Source organism: Carcharodon carcharias, chromosome 4 (assembly GCF_017639515.1).
Source record: "Carcharodon carcharias isolate sCarCar2 chromosome 4, sCarCar2.pri, whole genome shotgun sequence".
Lineage (NCBI taxonomy): Eukaryota > Metazoa > Chordata > Chondrichthyes > Lamniformes > Lamnidae > Carcharodon > Carcharodon carcharias.
This window is the reverse complement of record NC_054470.1, coordinates 95,797,404-95,812,461: the sequence shown is the minus strand read 5'-3', so window position 1 is coordinate 95,812,461 and position 15,058 is coordinate 95,797,404. Positions and strand designations below refer to the sequence as shown.

Below are 15,058 nucleotides of genomic sequence, written 5' to 3'. Positions count from 1 at the left end.
CTTACAGCACCTGGAAGAATTACTTATTCGATTACAAGAAGCTAATTTGGTGATGAACTTGGTTAAAAGTGAATCTGCAAAAGCGCAAGTTATGTATCTAGGTCATACCATTGAACATGGTAAGGTGACTCTGAGAGATGTGAGTCAAGGCTATTGTGGATTTCCCAGTGCCTACAACAAAATGAGAAGTTTTGAGATTTCTGGCTATGAGTGGGTTTTCCTGGAAATCTGTACCAAATTTTAACAGTGTGGTTGCTCCATTGACTGAACTATTAAAAAAAGAACAAGAAGTTTCAATGGACACAGGAGTGTCAGAAGACATTTGACATTTGGAAACTGTATTAACTATGACACCATTTTTGGCAGTACCCAATTATGCCAAGCAACTTATGTTGGCCGTTGACGCAAGTGATATAGATATTGGGGCCATACTATCACAAGAAGCCATAGGGTATTTTTTATGGAAGTTCAATGCACAACAGAGAAGATATTCAATGATCAAAAAGGAGACGTTGGCTTTGGTGTTAGCATTATAGCATTTTGAAATCTGTGGCAAACAATTCTGCAGAAACAATTGTTTGTACAGACCACAATCCTTTAAAGTTTCTGGACAAATTTTGAGACAAAAAAGTGTATGACTATTCAGGTGGAGTTTATTACTGCAACCATTTAATCTACAGATTATACATGTCACTGGATGAGAGATTACGGATGCTTTATCAAGAGCTTGGAGCTTAAAGGGAAAATTGGACATTTAAAAGCTGGACACTGAACTTGAATGATTTCTGCTGATACTAAGGATTTGTATATATATTGTTATATTAATGCATGCATCTGGTAATGTAATAGTGTAATTATATAAATAAGTGTAGGAAATAGTGTAAGATGGGTTAATAAAAATGAAATAGCCTTTTAGAATTATGAAGGTTCATTTTTTGATAAGGAGGGGATGTCAAGAAGATATAATAATGTCTATAATGTTTTTGGAAATTATTTTAAAATAGAATTTAGTGGTGTATGCATGTATACGTGTCATAACTGGAGTAAAGCCAGCTGGTCTAGAGGCTTTGATTATAGAAGAGAAGTAGGATTGAAATGATAATTAGATAAACATGGGGAAGTTTAGAAACATAGGTGTCAAGGGGGCAATTTGCATTTTTAAATAAACCATTCAAAAGAATGGGTGAAATATTACACTGAGTCGGAAGAAGCCAAACAATGTGTTTACTTTTTCCAAAGCTTACAAATAAAATTGGTATTATGAAAGGGTCTTATTATTAGAAGAGGTAAAGTTCAAAAGATCTAGGGGAGAATTTTCTCTCCATTGGGTGGGCTGTTTGGGAACAGGTGTGGAGTCGATCGCCGCCTGTGATTGGCTCCACGCCGCTATTTTACGCAGACGGGCCAATTAAGGCCTGCCCAGCGTGAAGTGTGGCTCCCAAGGATAGCGGGAGTGGGCGGGCAGTGGTGGGAGTGCAATGACCACCCGGTCCAAAAGTGACACGGCAGCCTGTTCAAATAGGGCTCTGGCAGCCTTGCAAAGGCTGTTCATCATGGCCAGTAGAAGGCCTCCCTAGAGCACTGCTGGAGAGCAGGCCTGGCAGGAGGGTAGGGCAGCGGGGTAGTGTGCCCCTCAGTTTTCTGACGAGTGCCTAGCTGCCATCCTGGAGGAGGTGGCAGCATGGCAGGAAGTCCTCGTTCCGAGGGGCAGGAGGCAGCGGCCTCCCCACCTGACCAAACATTGGCAGAGATATTCAGCTCCCACGACATGGTACTATGCACGTGGGTCCAGTGCTGCAAGAGATTCAACGACCTATTGCGCTCGGGAAGGGTGAGTACCATGTTGGCAGAGGTCACTTAACACAGCAGGTAGGCTGTCCCCCCAAGCTTCCCCCCCCCCAATCAACTCTGAGTGCAGGTACAGCATTGAATCCTTCACGTCATGTTTCCCTCGCTGGGTGGGCCAGCAGATATTGCTCATGCCTAGTTCACCCTGAGAGGGTAGTGTTGAGATGGTTTCTGCAACTGCAGCATGTGTGACACTGACAACCAGAGTACAGTTTTGGGGGCAACCTCAAGGTTGCATCCATGCACAGTGCTGGAACTGTGAAACATGTCAAAGTCAGGGTGCTAACATGCTGGGAGGGGAGCTTCCAGGTGGTGGGGCACCATCCGACTGCTGGCCTTGGCGTTCCACGTGCTTGTGCCTCCTTGATTTGCAAGGTTAGACCGTGTGATGCCAAATGTGATGGAGGCAGTGTATGGGCAAGAGGGGATCAGCCCTGGCTTCTAGGTGTGAGTGTGTGGCAGCTGCGGGTTCAGGACTCACTAGAGCCTTGCAATGTCTCATTCTGGTTGGGGTGGCAGAGATGTGATGGAAATCCAGGTACAGGGTGGACTAATCAATGCTCCTCCCTCGTTTTCAGGAGAAGACCGCACACAATGCTGCCAAGCAGATGTGGACTGTTGGAGGCCAGGCCCAGTTGGCCATCGTGACTAGATAAGAGCGGGAGGCGATTGATCTGGAGAGGCGCCATGTGCCCTGGTCCACTAGTGGCGGTGAGGCTGGGGTGCCATGGGGAGGTAAGTTTGCCGAGCACTGAGGTCACTGTGTGTCCCAGCAGCCATGGCACTGCTGAATGCTCAGTGACTGAAGCTTGCAACATGGGTTGACCATTGACTATGGAAAGATGAACATAAACTGATAAGGGAGACAGGCGTGTGCATTGACATTATCTCCATGTTAACTGATCTAATGTCCTTGTTCTTCCTTTCAGCATCATTGCAGCAGGGCCAGGAGGAGGAGGCAGAGGAGCCACCCCTCACACCTGAGGGCCCTGAACAATTGGACTGACCAGCATCACACCATCTCTGCCAGGCAAGCACCAGCAGTAGAGATACTAGCACCTCGATGGGAATTAGATCATCGGCAAGTGTGCCGGGGCACAGCAGTGAGGGCACCTCACACTCACTTGAGGTGCGGGTGGAGACAGAGATTGCCCATGGTGTCAGCATTTGGGGGACTATTGGGAACCAGGCACATGCACAGTCGGTGACTGAAGAAGTGCCTCTGGAGTTGTCCGTGAGACAACAGATGCTGGAAGTGCAGCAGGGTGTGCGGGAGGATCTGACGGAGATACATGAGGCAATGCGTGGCATGATGCTTGTCCACGCGGAGCATCACCGATGCAATGAGCCTCATGGCCAAGCACCATTATTCCTCCATGAAGAGAGTGGCGACCCTCTTGGAGAGGCTTCAGTCAGGGCTTCCTGGTGTTGTGCTCGGACCTGCAAGCCCTCATAGCGACATTGACCTCAGCTGGTCAGTGCCAGTGTGGGAGATGGTTTGGGCACCAAGTATCCCAATTTGGTGCCCATCCATCAACAGTGAGCAGGGAGGTCTGAAGCGACCTCACGTTGGCGCAGGAGCTGCCTGTCGTCTCTACGGGCTTCTCTCACGGCACTCCGGATGAGGGCAGCGGCTCCTCCACCCCTCTGCCAGTGACCATGGGGTCCAATGAGGCTGCAGTGACTGGGGAGATGCCAGCTGTGGAACTGGCCTCTCCCTCCCAGGCAGGGCCATCAAAGGCTCCATGGTGCCAGAGGACACCCGCCAAGGTCATCAAGGCCAAGAGGACAGCACAGTGAGCAGGCTGTCTCAGATGCCAGTGCCAGCGAGGGGGGAGCACCTAGATGTAGCACCCGTAAGGGTAAATTTAAGGCATCTTAGGCACACCATGGGTTTCTCACTGGTGGCTTTATGTTGCCACACTATTAGTTCATGACCACTCGGTGTGATGCATAACACCTTTGTAATTACTTTTTTTGTACTTCATTTTGTTAAATCATTAAATTTTGATATGTGATCATGGCTCAAGGTGATTCCTTGCTTCTGCAGGTGGACAGGAACCCATGATGTTATGAGTGAGTGTGTCACATTGAGCTTTATTGACAAGGCCCTTAGTTAATGTTCCTATCCAGGCAGATTTTGCACTCAGGAAGTGAGTATGGAGCCTGCAGCCCTGACTTGTGTTGGAGGTCCATCTGTGGTGGGCTTGCTTAAGGATCATTGGATTATAGCCTCCTGAGTGTCCCTGCCTCCTTGGAGGTTGCCTGGGTCAGCATCTACCCCCTCAACGTTCTCCTGAGCGTGCTCATCCTCGGACTCACTGCTGGACTCATCATGTGCAGCCGGAGCAACTGCGTCTACAACTTCTTCATCCACAGTGTCGCTCCTTTCCAGCCCCAGATCGTGGAGAGGGCAGCCTGCAACCACTATTTGTGACACGTGATCTGGTGGGTATTGGAGTGCACCCCCTGAACGGTCCAGGCATTGGAAGCGCATCTTGGGAAGACTGATGGTTCTCTCTACAACAGCCCTTGTGGTACATGGCTCCTATTGTACCGCTGCTCAGCCTCTGTTCTTGGATGGCAGAGAGGCGTCATGAGCCACTTTTTGAGGGGATAACCCTTGTCACCCAGCAGCCAACCATCCAGCCGGGCTGGAACTGAAGAGTCTCAGTACCTGGGAGTGTTTGAGGATGTAGGCGTCATGGGAGCTGCGTGGGTACCTTGCCCAGACTTACATAATCTGCATCCCGTGAGCACACACTATCTGCACATTCATGGAGTGGAAGACCTTCCTGTTGACTAAGGCACCGGGCTCACCTGCTGGCGCCTTGATGGCCACATGTGTACAGTCTATTGCACCCTGAAAGTGGAGGAAGCCAGCAATCGCTGTGAAGCCTCTGGCTCGCTCTGTCTAGCTGGCCTCATCCAAGCAGTAGTGGATGAAAGGCAATATTGGCAAATAACACTTGCAATCCCACTCACCCTCTATTCCTGTCCGTGGATGAGGTTTATACAAACGTGTCCTACCCGCCTGACTGTTGTGCTGTGCGATAACCTGAAGATCGCACGGGCCCCAAAAAATCCCCAACAATTGCTGTCTCAGTGGCCTTAAGTTAATTAATGGTGGGTGCGCATCGGAGATCATCGCGCGCCCGCCCACATAAATAGCGCGTGGTGACGTCAAGTCCCACACAACGAGAAAATTCTAGCCATAGTGTTACAATGAAAGTTTGCAAAGAGGAAAATATGTATAAAGGAAGGGAATGCTGTTGGTAAAAAGAGAGAGGGAATCCAAGAACTAAAGCCTCAAGCCACTGTCTGCAAGGACCCAGAGCTGAAAGAAACTCATTTTGAATGCGACTGTCCAGAGTGTGCTTTGCCAGGGTTCTGTTTAAATCAACAGGCAGAATTTTGCTCTTGTCAGGCGGGCTCGGCAGAGGCATTCGGGGGGGGGGTGGGGTGCGGTCTGTAAGCCAACTGTCTGTAAGCATTTGTGGGTCCCACCCACAAAATATAACCATGCCCCAGATCACCATGATGTATTTATGCTAACTGCACTGATTCATGGGCCTGTGAGGAAGCTTTTAAAATGGAGCATTCATTTTAGGTGGAAGGAGACAAATTGGCATTGTTAAAAGCTTTTACATTTTAAAAAATTGGCTAAGTATTTGACTATTGTACAACACAATAACTGGTAAATGGTTCTGTATAGATTATTAAAGTTATGTTCAGTCATTTCAAATTGGGTTATTCACAGATGGTGGACTCCACACTCGGGGCAGAATACTAAGCTCAGCGGGTGGGCACACGCCCAACCTTGCCCAGCATAAAATGACATGCGGTGACGTCGGGTGAGCATCCCAACGTCATCGCGCAGTCCCATGGCAATTGGTTCGGCCCACGTGCTGCCGACTCCGACAATTAAAAGGCCTGTTAAGGCCATTGAAAAGGTAATTAAATTCAAATTTAAGTTGCCCGTCCAACCTAATGGTTGGCGGATAGGCAAATAGGCCAAGCGGCCTTTGCACTTTTTAGGAAACCTCATCCACAGCCGGGATGAGGTCGTCTAAAGCAAATAAAAATCAAATAAAAATTTTACACTTGGATTAAAAATATGTTCCTGCTCATGTGACAGAGTCACATGAGGGGACATATTTTATGATATTTTTATTTTTTTATTATTTTTATTAAACAGCCCTTCATCTCCCTGAGGCAGCTCTGTGCCTCAGGGAGATTATGAATTGCTCACTTGCTCACCCCATTCACCCTTCTCTCCGCCCCCCACAACCCCCCCCACCCCCACCCGCTCAGGTAGTGCTGAGCGCAGCCACTCACGTTCCACGCTGGATGGGCCTTAATTGGCCGGTCAGCGTGAAATCGCAGCACGGTGCCGGCCACGGGTGGCGCTCAGTTTCCGACCCAAGCCCGCACAGCAAGGGCAAAATTCTGCCCTCAGATTTAAGATCGTTACTTTTTGTGATGAACCTGTTCTCAGCTGCATCCATCATGCTGCTCCGGATGACCACACTAAAATAAATTTAACTTCTGATGCAAAAAGGAATTACGTTCTGATTGTGTGGCAGCTTTTAAATTTGCTAAGAGTTTGAGCAGAAACTTAAGCAAAACAATTCATTTTGCATAACTGGTGCAATTTTGAGCACAAATTTTACCCAAAGCACAAAGTCTTGGACAGAATTATTTTTGCTGTTGACATTGGATTAATACTTGTGAAAGTACCTGGTAACTAGACTTCCCCTTCACTCATGTGTAAAGAATGTAGATACTGTTGTAAGTGTAAGAAGTAGTTCTTGATTTAAAGGAGCCATTTTGAGCCCTGGGCCTCATTTGCACAGGTTGTGTGTGTATGTGCCAGTAGAGTTTGCTGATTGGGCTGTGTGCACATGCGGTTGGCTCCTCCATAGAACTGGCTGACAGATCAGGCCTGGGAGAGATTGTGGCAGGGGTTGCAGGTCAGTGGTGTGGGGCAGGGTGGGAGGCAAAACGACCCTGGGATAGATGCATACAGACTGGCAGTGGGCTGCAGTATTTTTTTGGGCAGCAGTGATCTTGTGGGGCCAGTGAGAGTGTTTCTGCTCTTACCATTCCCAGAAAATTAAAAGATAAAAATGGCCCGTCCTTTTGGAACAGCCACCTTTGGCCTTTCACTGCTGGTGTAAATGGGCAGAGCATACACAGACCATGCTCCACATGTTTGACCATCATAGGTTTTAATTTACATTTTAAAAGTAGCTTCCTGTCCCTGCCAAAACAGCATAATGAACAATTTGAGAAGACTGTTGGTTAAATATGCTTTGTAATGCAGGCATCTTTCATTGTATAATTACACCAATCCACTGTCAATTTAAAACTGCTGGCTCAAAAAACATAATTACATGCTGGATGAGAAAAAAAAGAGAGAAATTTACATTTATATAGCAACTTTCATGACTTCAAGTCACCCCAAAGCACTTCACAGCCAATGAAGTGCTTTCAAAGTGTTATTATTGTTGCAATTTAGGAAATACAGCAGCCAATGTGTGTGTACCAAGGTCTGACAAACAGCAATCCGATAATGATCAGATTAGCTCATTTTTTTATATGTGTTGTTTGAGGGATAACTGTTCGCTAGGACCCTGGGAGAACTCCCCTATTATAGAACTGAACTAGTTACTGATCTATACAGTTGCCATGACGAGCATAAGATGACTTGATCCTGAAATTCTTTGGGTTGTTTTGCCAACAGTAACCGAGTAAATGGAAGCAGATGCTACTTTGAGCACATCTGTGACATCTGCTTGTGAAATGCCAAATTTGTTCTAGCCTTGGACTTGGCAACCCAGTCCCCTCAGCAACATTTCCCTCAAACCCCTGAGCTTATTCAGCTTTGGGATCCACATATGCCTCTTTTGAGGCTGCTATGCAAACTTCTGGGCTTGACTGTGGAGTGAGAGAAGGAACTCCGAATTTTGTGAATCTCCATTCCCAACCTCTTCCCCTGCTTGTCATTTGCCTTTTAAGGGGCTGACAGTGGTACTCTTCCTTACAAGCTGCTAATGAAAACCATGGAAATATCAGAGCCCCACCATCTGTCTGCTTCATGCCCTTCAAGTCTATTATATGGCACGATTGAAAGTCCATATACAGTACTATGTCCATCAACGCTCTCCATTATTTCATCAAAAAACGTAATTAAGTTAGTCAAATATAATTTGCTTTTGACAAATCCATGCTGACTGTCAATTATTAACCCATATTTTTCCATGCAACAATTAACTTTGTATTGGATTATTGTCTCTGAAAGTTGCCCAACTACTGATTTGCCTCTAGTTGCTGGGTTTAAACTCCTTGTCTGAAATTGGGTAAAACATTTTCAATCCTCCGGCACCACTCCCATATCTAAGCGATATTAGAAGATTGTGGCCAAAGCCTCTTTTTTCTCCCACTGACGACATCAGCAACCTAGAATGCATCGCATCCAAGTGGAGTGACTTTTTCAATTTGAACGCTGTAAACATTTAAGGCCTCCTATTGCTCATTTACAGTTAACTGTTCTACCTGACAATCTTTGATTCTAATCGACATGAGGCAGAACACCTGTCAACTCACTGAAATTAGCCCTGCTGCATTTGAGTATTTTCACATTTGTCTGTTCCTTTTCCATAACCACTTTAAGAAATGCACTTCAGGTGTGGATAATGTTGTGACACAGCAGTTGGCAAAGGCTGAGTTATTTAAAATCCCAGAGTGAAACTTTAAACAACTGTCATAACCTATATTTTCAATTGGTATGTTTGAGATGCAGTTCTGAATTCAGAAATGAAACCACCAAGACTCAAGAGGTTTTTTTTTATATAAATTAAACTAAACATTTATTAATTTAACAAGAAATTAAACACATACACTTGTCTACAAATTAGTACCTTAATAACTATTAAATAAATCCCCAAATTAATCACTCCCAGGTAAATCTTCTCCAAGCCAACAATAACCCATAGACATAAATAGACACCTGGCAAAGCAGATTTTATCTTATGAATTCAAAATGAGGTTCCTTTCAATTTGTTTCCTTTGTAGGCTTACAGACGGCTTAGATCTTATATGCTTCTGACTTACACACACAAAGCACTTTTCTGTATATACCTAGCCTTCCATTTGAATGCAAATTCTCATTATATCACTAGGCCCTTTGAACTCCACCTCTTCTAACAATACAACCCATTTCATAGTACCAATTTTATTAGTAATATAAACATATTTATTAAAAACAAAAACAGAATTACCTGGAAAAACTCAGCAGGTCTGGCAGCATCGGCGGAGAAGAAAAGAGTTGACGTTTCGAGTCCTCATGACCCTTCGACAGAACTCGCAAGTTCTGTCGAAGGATCATGAGGACTCGAAACGTCAACTCTTTTCTTCTCCGCCGATGCTGCCAGACCTGCTGAGTTTTTCCAGGTAATTCTGTTTTTGTTTTGGATTTCCAGCATCCGCAGTTTTTTTGTTTTTAAACATATTTATTGTTGTCTCCTAGCTAGGTGCAAGATTTCACCCCCAGTCTTTGAATGGTTTATTCAACAAAATGCAAATGTACCCTCTACCGTGCTGTTTAACATCTCAAAACTACTATACATTAAAACACTCAGACTAGCTGGCTTTAATCCAATTAAGGCACACACACTCACATCCACAGACACAGACCCTATTACAAGTCCAATTTAAAATAATTTCGAATAACATTATATACATTAATATCTTCATGACAATAACTGCAGACTGCTGACCACTGACCTCTTACTCTCTGTGCACTTCCTCTTTTCAAATCAGTCAATGGGGATGTGAGCGTCATTAGCAAGACCAGCATTTATTGCTTATCTCTAGTTGCCCTAGAGACAACCAGATGGCTTGCTGGGCTATGGCAGAGGACAGTGAAGAAACAACCCTTGCTGTGGGTCTGGAGTCACATATAGGCCAGATCATCCTTCCCAAAAAGGCATTTGTGAACTAGATGGCTTTTTATGACAAGCTGAAAGTTTCAAGGCCACCAGTCCTGTTATTAGAGTTTTATTCTAATTTAATTAACAGAATTTAAATTCTCCAGCTACTACAATGGGATTTGAACTTATGACTCTGAATCATTTGTCCAGCTCTCTGGATTATTAGTCTAGTAATGGAACCACCATGTTATCATATGCACATCTCATAATATGATAAGATTGCCTCAATTTCAAAATAGCCTGTTATATCATCTGATAAGATTCAGCACTGGGGAACTTATGTGGAAACAAAATTTGTCTGTTTCTTTATGATATACTGGAATTACATTTCACAAAATGTTCCATTTTACTGGCTGTTCCTCACATCAAAAAATTAAACTGCTCTCTTCATTCATTCAGGAAATGAAAAAGCACATCCCCTGTATAATGCTGTTATTTCTTTTACCTTTTGACTCACTTCAATAAACACATTCCCTCAAATAATTATATTAGTATCAAAATTAGATAGCCCCAAATGAGTAATTCATAGTTCAATCCTCACAAATGGGTCAGATTTTCCATTAAAAATAATGAAAGTTTCAGAAATTTATGGCATTGTGGAGGGACAACGTTCATTAGGTTTTGAGTTTGATTGTACTTTTGTTGTCTACAACATACACTTGGCATAAAGGAAGTCTGTCCGTTTATCCATCCGTCCTTTTCCTCCCTCCACCTGTCCAACCATTCATCCTTCCTCCTATCCATCCAGTTTTACATCTTTTGTCTATGTTAGGATGTCAAGCAGTGAGTTAATTGTTAAAGTTATTCTATTTTTCTCCTTTTTAGTAAGGGTTGAATAGTTGAGTTGTGAGGCGAATAAATATACTAAAGTCTTGCTCAATTATCTTTAGAGATCAGAAGCAGAACATTTACTTGAAGATATTTAATTTATGTGTTAAAGTATACAGGGATGTACATTGAAGATGCTAAGTGGCTGGCGTGGGCTTCATGAGCTAAATGGTTGCTTTTAATTCCATACCAATTCTAATTGATCTAGCATCTAGTGCACATTTTGCCCGTCATACTTCAGAGGCCACAGTTTGGGTGCCTCACTCTGAGAAAAGTCATGAGAAATTTAGTTTTGAAAATGATCACAATACAACAGTGTCAGAATTTTAATCTTTGAAGGATAGTCTGAGTTACTTAGAAAGTTAGTTGAGAGTTATCACTATCCAATCAATCAGTCAGTCAATCTGGATTCCACTGCAACCAACATGGTGGGATGTTGAGTTTTAATCAGAGTTCAAGGCATGATATAACATTACTAGTTATACAGTAAAAACATACCACCATGAAAAGTAGCAAGTACTGGTCCAGATGAGATAGAATGTCTGACATGCACAAATGGTTACTTGTCTCATCACTTCTCTTCTAAGTGCTCAAACTTTCTTTTCTTCTGAAACCCCTCAAGAAGGTTGACCGGAGTATTCCTTCAGAATCCTTGTTCATCACCTACTGTTATCAACCCTCCCACAGTCTCTTACTTTATGCCCTAGCAGGGCTGGATGCCTGGTTGGATTATTGATGAGGCTTTTTGGACCTATGAAGATTTACTTTATTGCAAAACACCCTATGGAGCGTCAAGTTCTTTGTCTAAACTTTGGGTTAAACGTTTTGTCTTTTGATGTCAATCAGTTGTCATTATTCTTTTGACCTTCACATGTGCTCTGGCCATATTCTTACTTCATCTTTTCTTTATCACCTCTTGAGCTGTCTGTCCCAAACTGGTCCTAGCCTCCCATTCATTCCATCTCTGGTACCACACTAACTTCCAAAAGGTTTTATTCATTTCGCTAGGCCAGTTCATGAGGCTTCCTAACAAGTGTTCACAATGATCATTGAGTGCAGCTGTTTTTATCCCTCATTAGGCCGGTGAACCGGACTATAGTTTATTGCGGTCAGGTGTGTGTTCCCACTTATTACTGGATACTTGTATTTCAAGCAAGCATCCTATAGTCAAAGTTAAATGAAAAACCTCGCACAACTTTATACCACGTGTTAGCTCTTTCAACCATGGCTTTTTATGCATACTATCCAACCCTATCTAAGAAAATGATTTCGCTAGCCTGGTTTCCATGACAGTGAGACCTTGAGCAATTTCCAGTTAAAATGAACTTTAAACAAAATGAAATTAAAAACTAATCCACTCCTTCACCTATTTCATGCTAACTTTAGATACATAGTATATATGTATATTCTAACCCAAAATTTTCCAACTATTATGCAAACTCTGGACTATGTTTTTGCAATCTTCAGTCCACTGTCACTTGCAAGATAGTATGCCCAGAAAATAACACATCCAACCAATCAGAGGAACATAAGCCAGCAATGGAGAGAAGCAAGATAATAACTTGTCAAAACAGAAGATGAGGCAAGCAGGGAAATTATTTTCGGTCGCCCTTTCAGTGGAGAACCAAGAGGCTGACTGTCTGCTGATGGTGTATTGGGAACCAAGACATCTGGCCAACTAACTATTTTCCGGCAACAGGACCAAATAAATTTCTGGAATCATTGTCAATGTCAAGGCAGTGGAAGACTTGGAAAGACATGAGTCAGCAGAATACTTAACGCATTTGGATGAATTAACAAGATCGAGATAAAGATTTTCTTAATGAACTCTGGACATTGATGGACATATTGGAGGCTTTGAAATCTCAGTTCATCAGCCACCTTCTTATATATTACATCTTTGTAGTGACTGGGCTCATCATCAACTTCCTTCAGCTGTGCACACTGATAATACGGCTGATCAACAAGCAACTCTACAGGCGAATCAACTGCAGATTGGCGTACTGTATTGCCAGCCAATTGGTGCATTGTTGGAATGGTGGTCATGCACAGAATGTACCCTTTATACTGACCAAAAGAATTACATTAAATACAGTAAGGAGAATGCTATAGTTATTCTCAATCATAACTGTGAGATTGATTTCCTTTGTGGATGGGACTTCTGTGAAAGATTTGATCTTTTGAGGAGTTCAAAAGTACTAGCAAAAAAGGAGCTGGCTTATGTTCCTCTGATTGATTGGATGTGGTATTTTCTGGAGATAGTATTTTGCCACCAACAGTGGACTGAAAATCACAAAAATGTAATCCAGAGTTTGCTTAATCTACAGGATTACCCTGAAATCTTTTGGTTTCTGACTCACTGTGACGGAACATGATTTACAGAGAAAAAACACCAGTTCAGCATGCAGGTGGCTGACGCAAAAGGCTTACCCAAGCTAAAGTATCACCTACTCCCTCGAACAAAAGGCTTTGCACTCATCACATAATGTCTAAGGAATGCAGTTCCAGCTGTCTCTGATTTTTATGTCTTGAGTGTATGAGTTCACGAGACAAGTGAACTCGAATCGCACACCTTCATGTACACTTATTAGTTGATGCTCGCAATCAGTAATGGAGAGAGACTGACATAAGAACAAACTGTGATTGATTATTGCAACAGAAGGCAGTACACTAAATCCTTACATGCTCCCTCCCACAACCACTTCCAACTCCAGACTGAAAGTTAACCAGTAGGCCGTACAGTGATTGGTCAGTACTCACATGGTTAGCCATTTGCTTTTTCTTAAAGGTAATGCTACTCCACTTTACTACATCCCTCCCCCTCTACTTAAAAAGTACAGTTGACAAACTTAATAACATGTGAACTATTTACACTAATAGCTATTTACAAATCAATTCTCTCAGGAAACATTCTGAGGTGAGTTGAGTGCTGCAGTTCAACAACCTTAGCAAGTTTTTCCGAGACTTCCTTTTCAGGGGTCAGTTGTCCTCTAGGTTCCTCAGTGGTTGATTTCATCATCTTCCGGGTGCGGTCATGTTCTTTCCTGCTGTCCATCCCTCCAAACTGAAAGAGATAAAGGGCAAGAAGCACAAAGCAACACAGTGGGGTGCTGCATGAGATGTGAAGGGAGGAGAAAGAGAAAAAGGAAAAAAAGTTGTTTTCTTTTCAAGGATTGTCAATAATTGCTCCTTATCTTCCTGCATGTCCTTTTCTTGGTCGCAATGATCCATATCTCAGTCATCTCTTTAATTTCACTTTTGGCTGAAATTGACTATAATGACTCAGGTGTGAGCTGAACATGCATGAGCTCAATAGTTGGGTTTTCCAACAGCTCTTCTGAGAACTCAGGGCCTTCTAGTTTTAAAACTTTAGGGCTTTTACACAGCTGTTGCTTCAGCTCTTTCAATTCTTTCCTATTCTCATTATTAGTTTCCTAGGGAATCTCATATTGTTGCCCCTTCTCAGCTAATTCATTTCTTAACTCGACTAAAGACAGGTTTAACTCTTCCTTCTCTTCTTCATATCTTTTCAGTGGCACAAATTGGGAGCTGATTGAATTTTGTAGTGCACGAAAGTCCTTTAATAGGTTTTCCTTTCCTTTTCGAAAGATGCTAACTTCAGCTTGAACTCTGTCCTGGTGTAACACTTCCATGGGCTTCTCCCGTTGGGTCTAAGCACACTCATATTTTTCTGCAGTAGCATTTCTGGTTTCCAATCGGGAACTTAGCGGGCCCTCAACGTATATCTCTCCCAGCTAGTTCCTTCCAGGGAGACTCGGTTCCCTGCCTGACAATAGAAATAGGGGTAATTTTGCAGACTGTTCCTCAAGACTGCACCTTGACTTGACATATCCCTTTTGGTCTTATTTCTTCACCTGTGTAAGTTTTCAGTTTAGTGTCCAAAATTTCCAATTTTAAAGGATGTGTTGTATCTGTATGTATGTTCTGCAATGATGGACATCGATGCTCCTGCATCAACTTCCATCTTAATGGGTTGTCCATTGACTATAATGATTACTTGGATTGGCTCGGTTCAACCCACTTTCAGGTTATATAGCGAATGGATGTCTGTTTCTATTTCTTCTGGTTCTTCCATGAGACATTTTTCATGATTTCTCCCTTTGTCTTTAAAATGCTGCCTCAGCCTACCTCTGCAGTGCCGCATTATGTGACCATAGTGGTGGCAGAAACAACATTCAACTTGTTTGAATTGTTGATCGCCCACCAAATACCTGGATGCATTTTTCTCATTCATTTTGTGGGTTTTCACTGTAGTACTGTTGTTCTTTACTGATCTGTACATAGGTGGCGTTTCCCACCTTTCTGTGGGGTCCGATGTTTTTGCACCTTTTGTTGCCAGTCCATCCCTCCCTACCAGATAGAAGGCA

At 43.2% G+C, this 15,058-nt stretch overlaps 1 pseudogene; it reads left to right on the top strand.

Annotated features, from left to right (window-relative positions):
- Positions 1–1,681: 1,681 nt before the first annotated feature.
- LOC121276766 lies at positions 1,682–13,156 on the top strand (annotated as a pseudogene).
- The last annotated feature ends 1,902 nt before the right edge of the window (positions 13,157–15,058 follow it).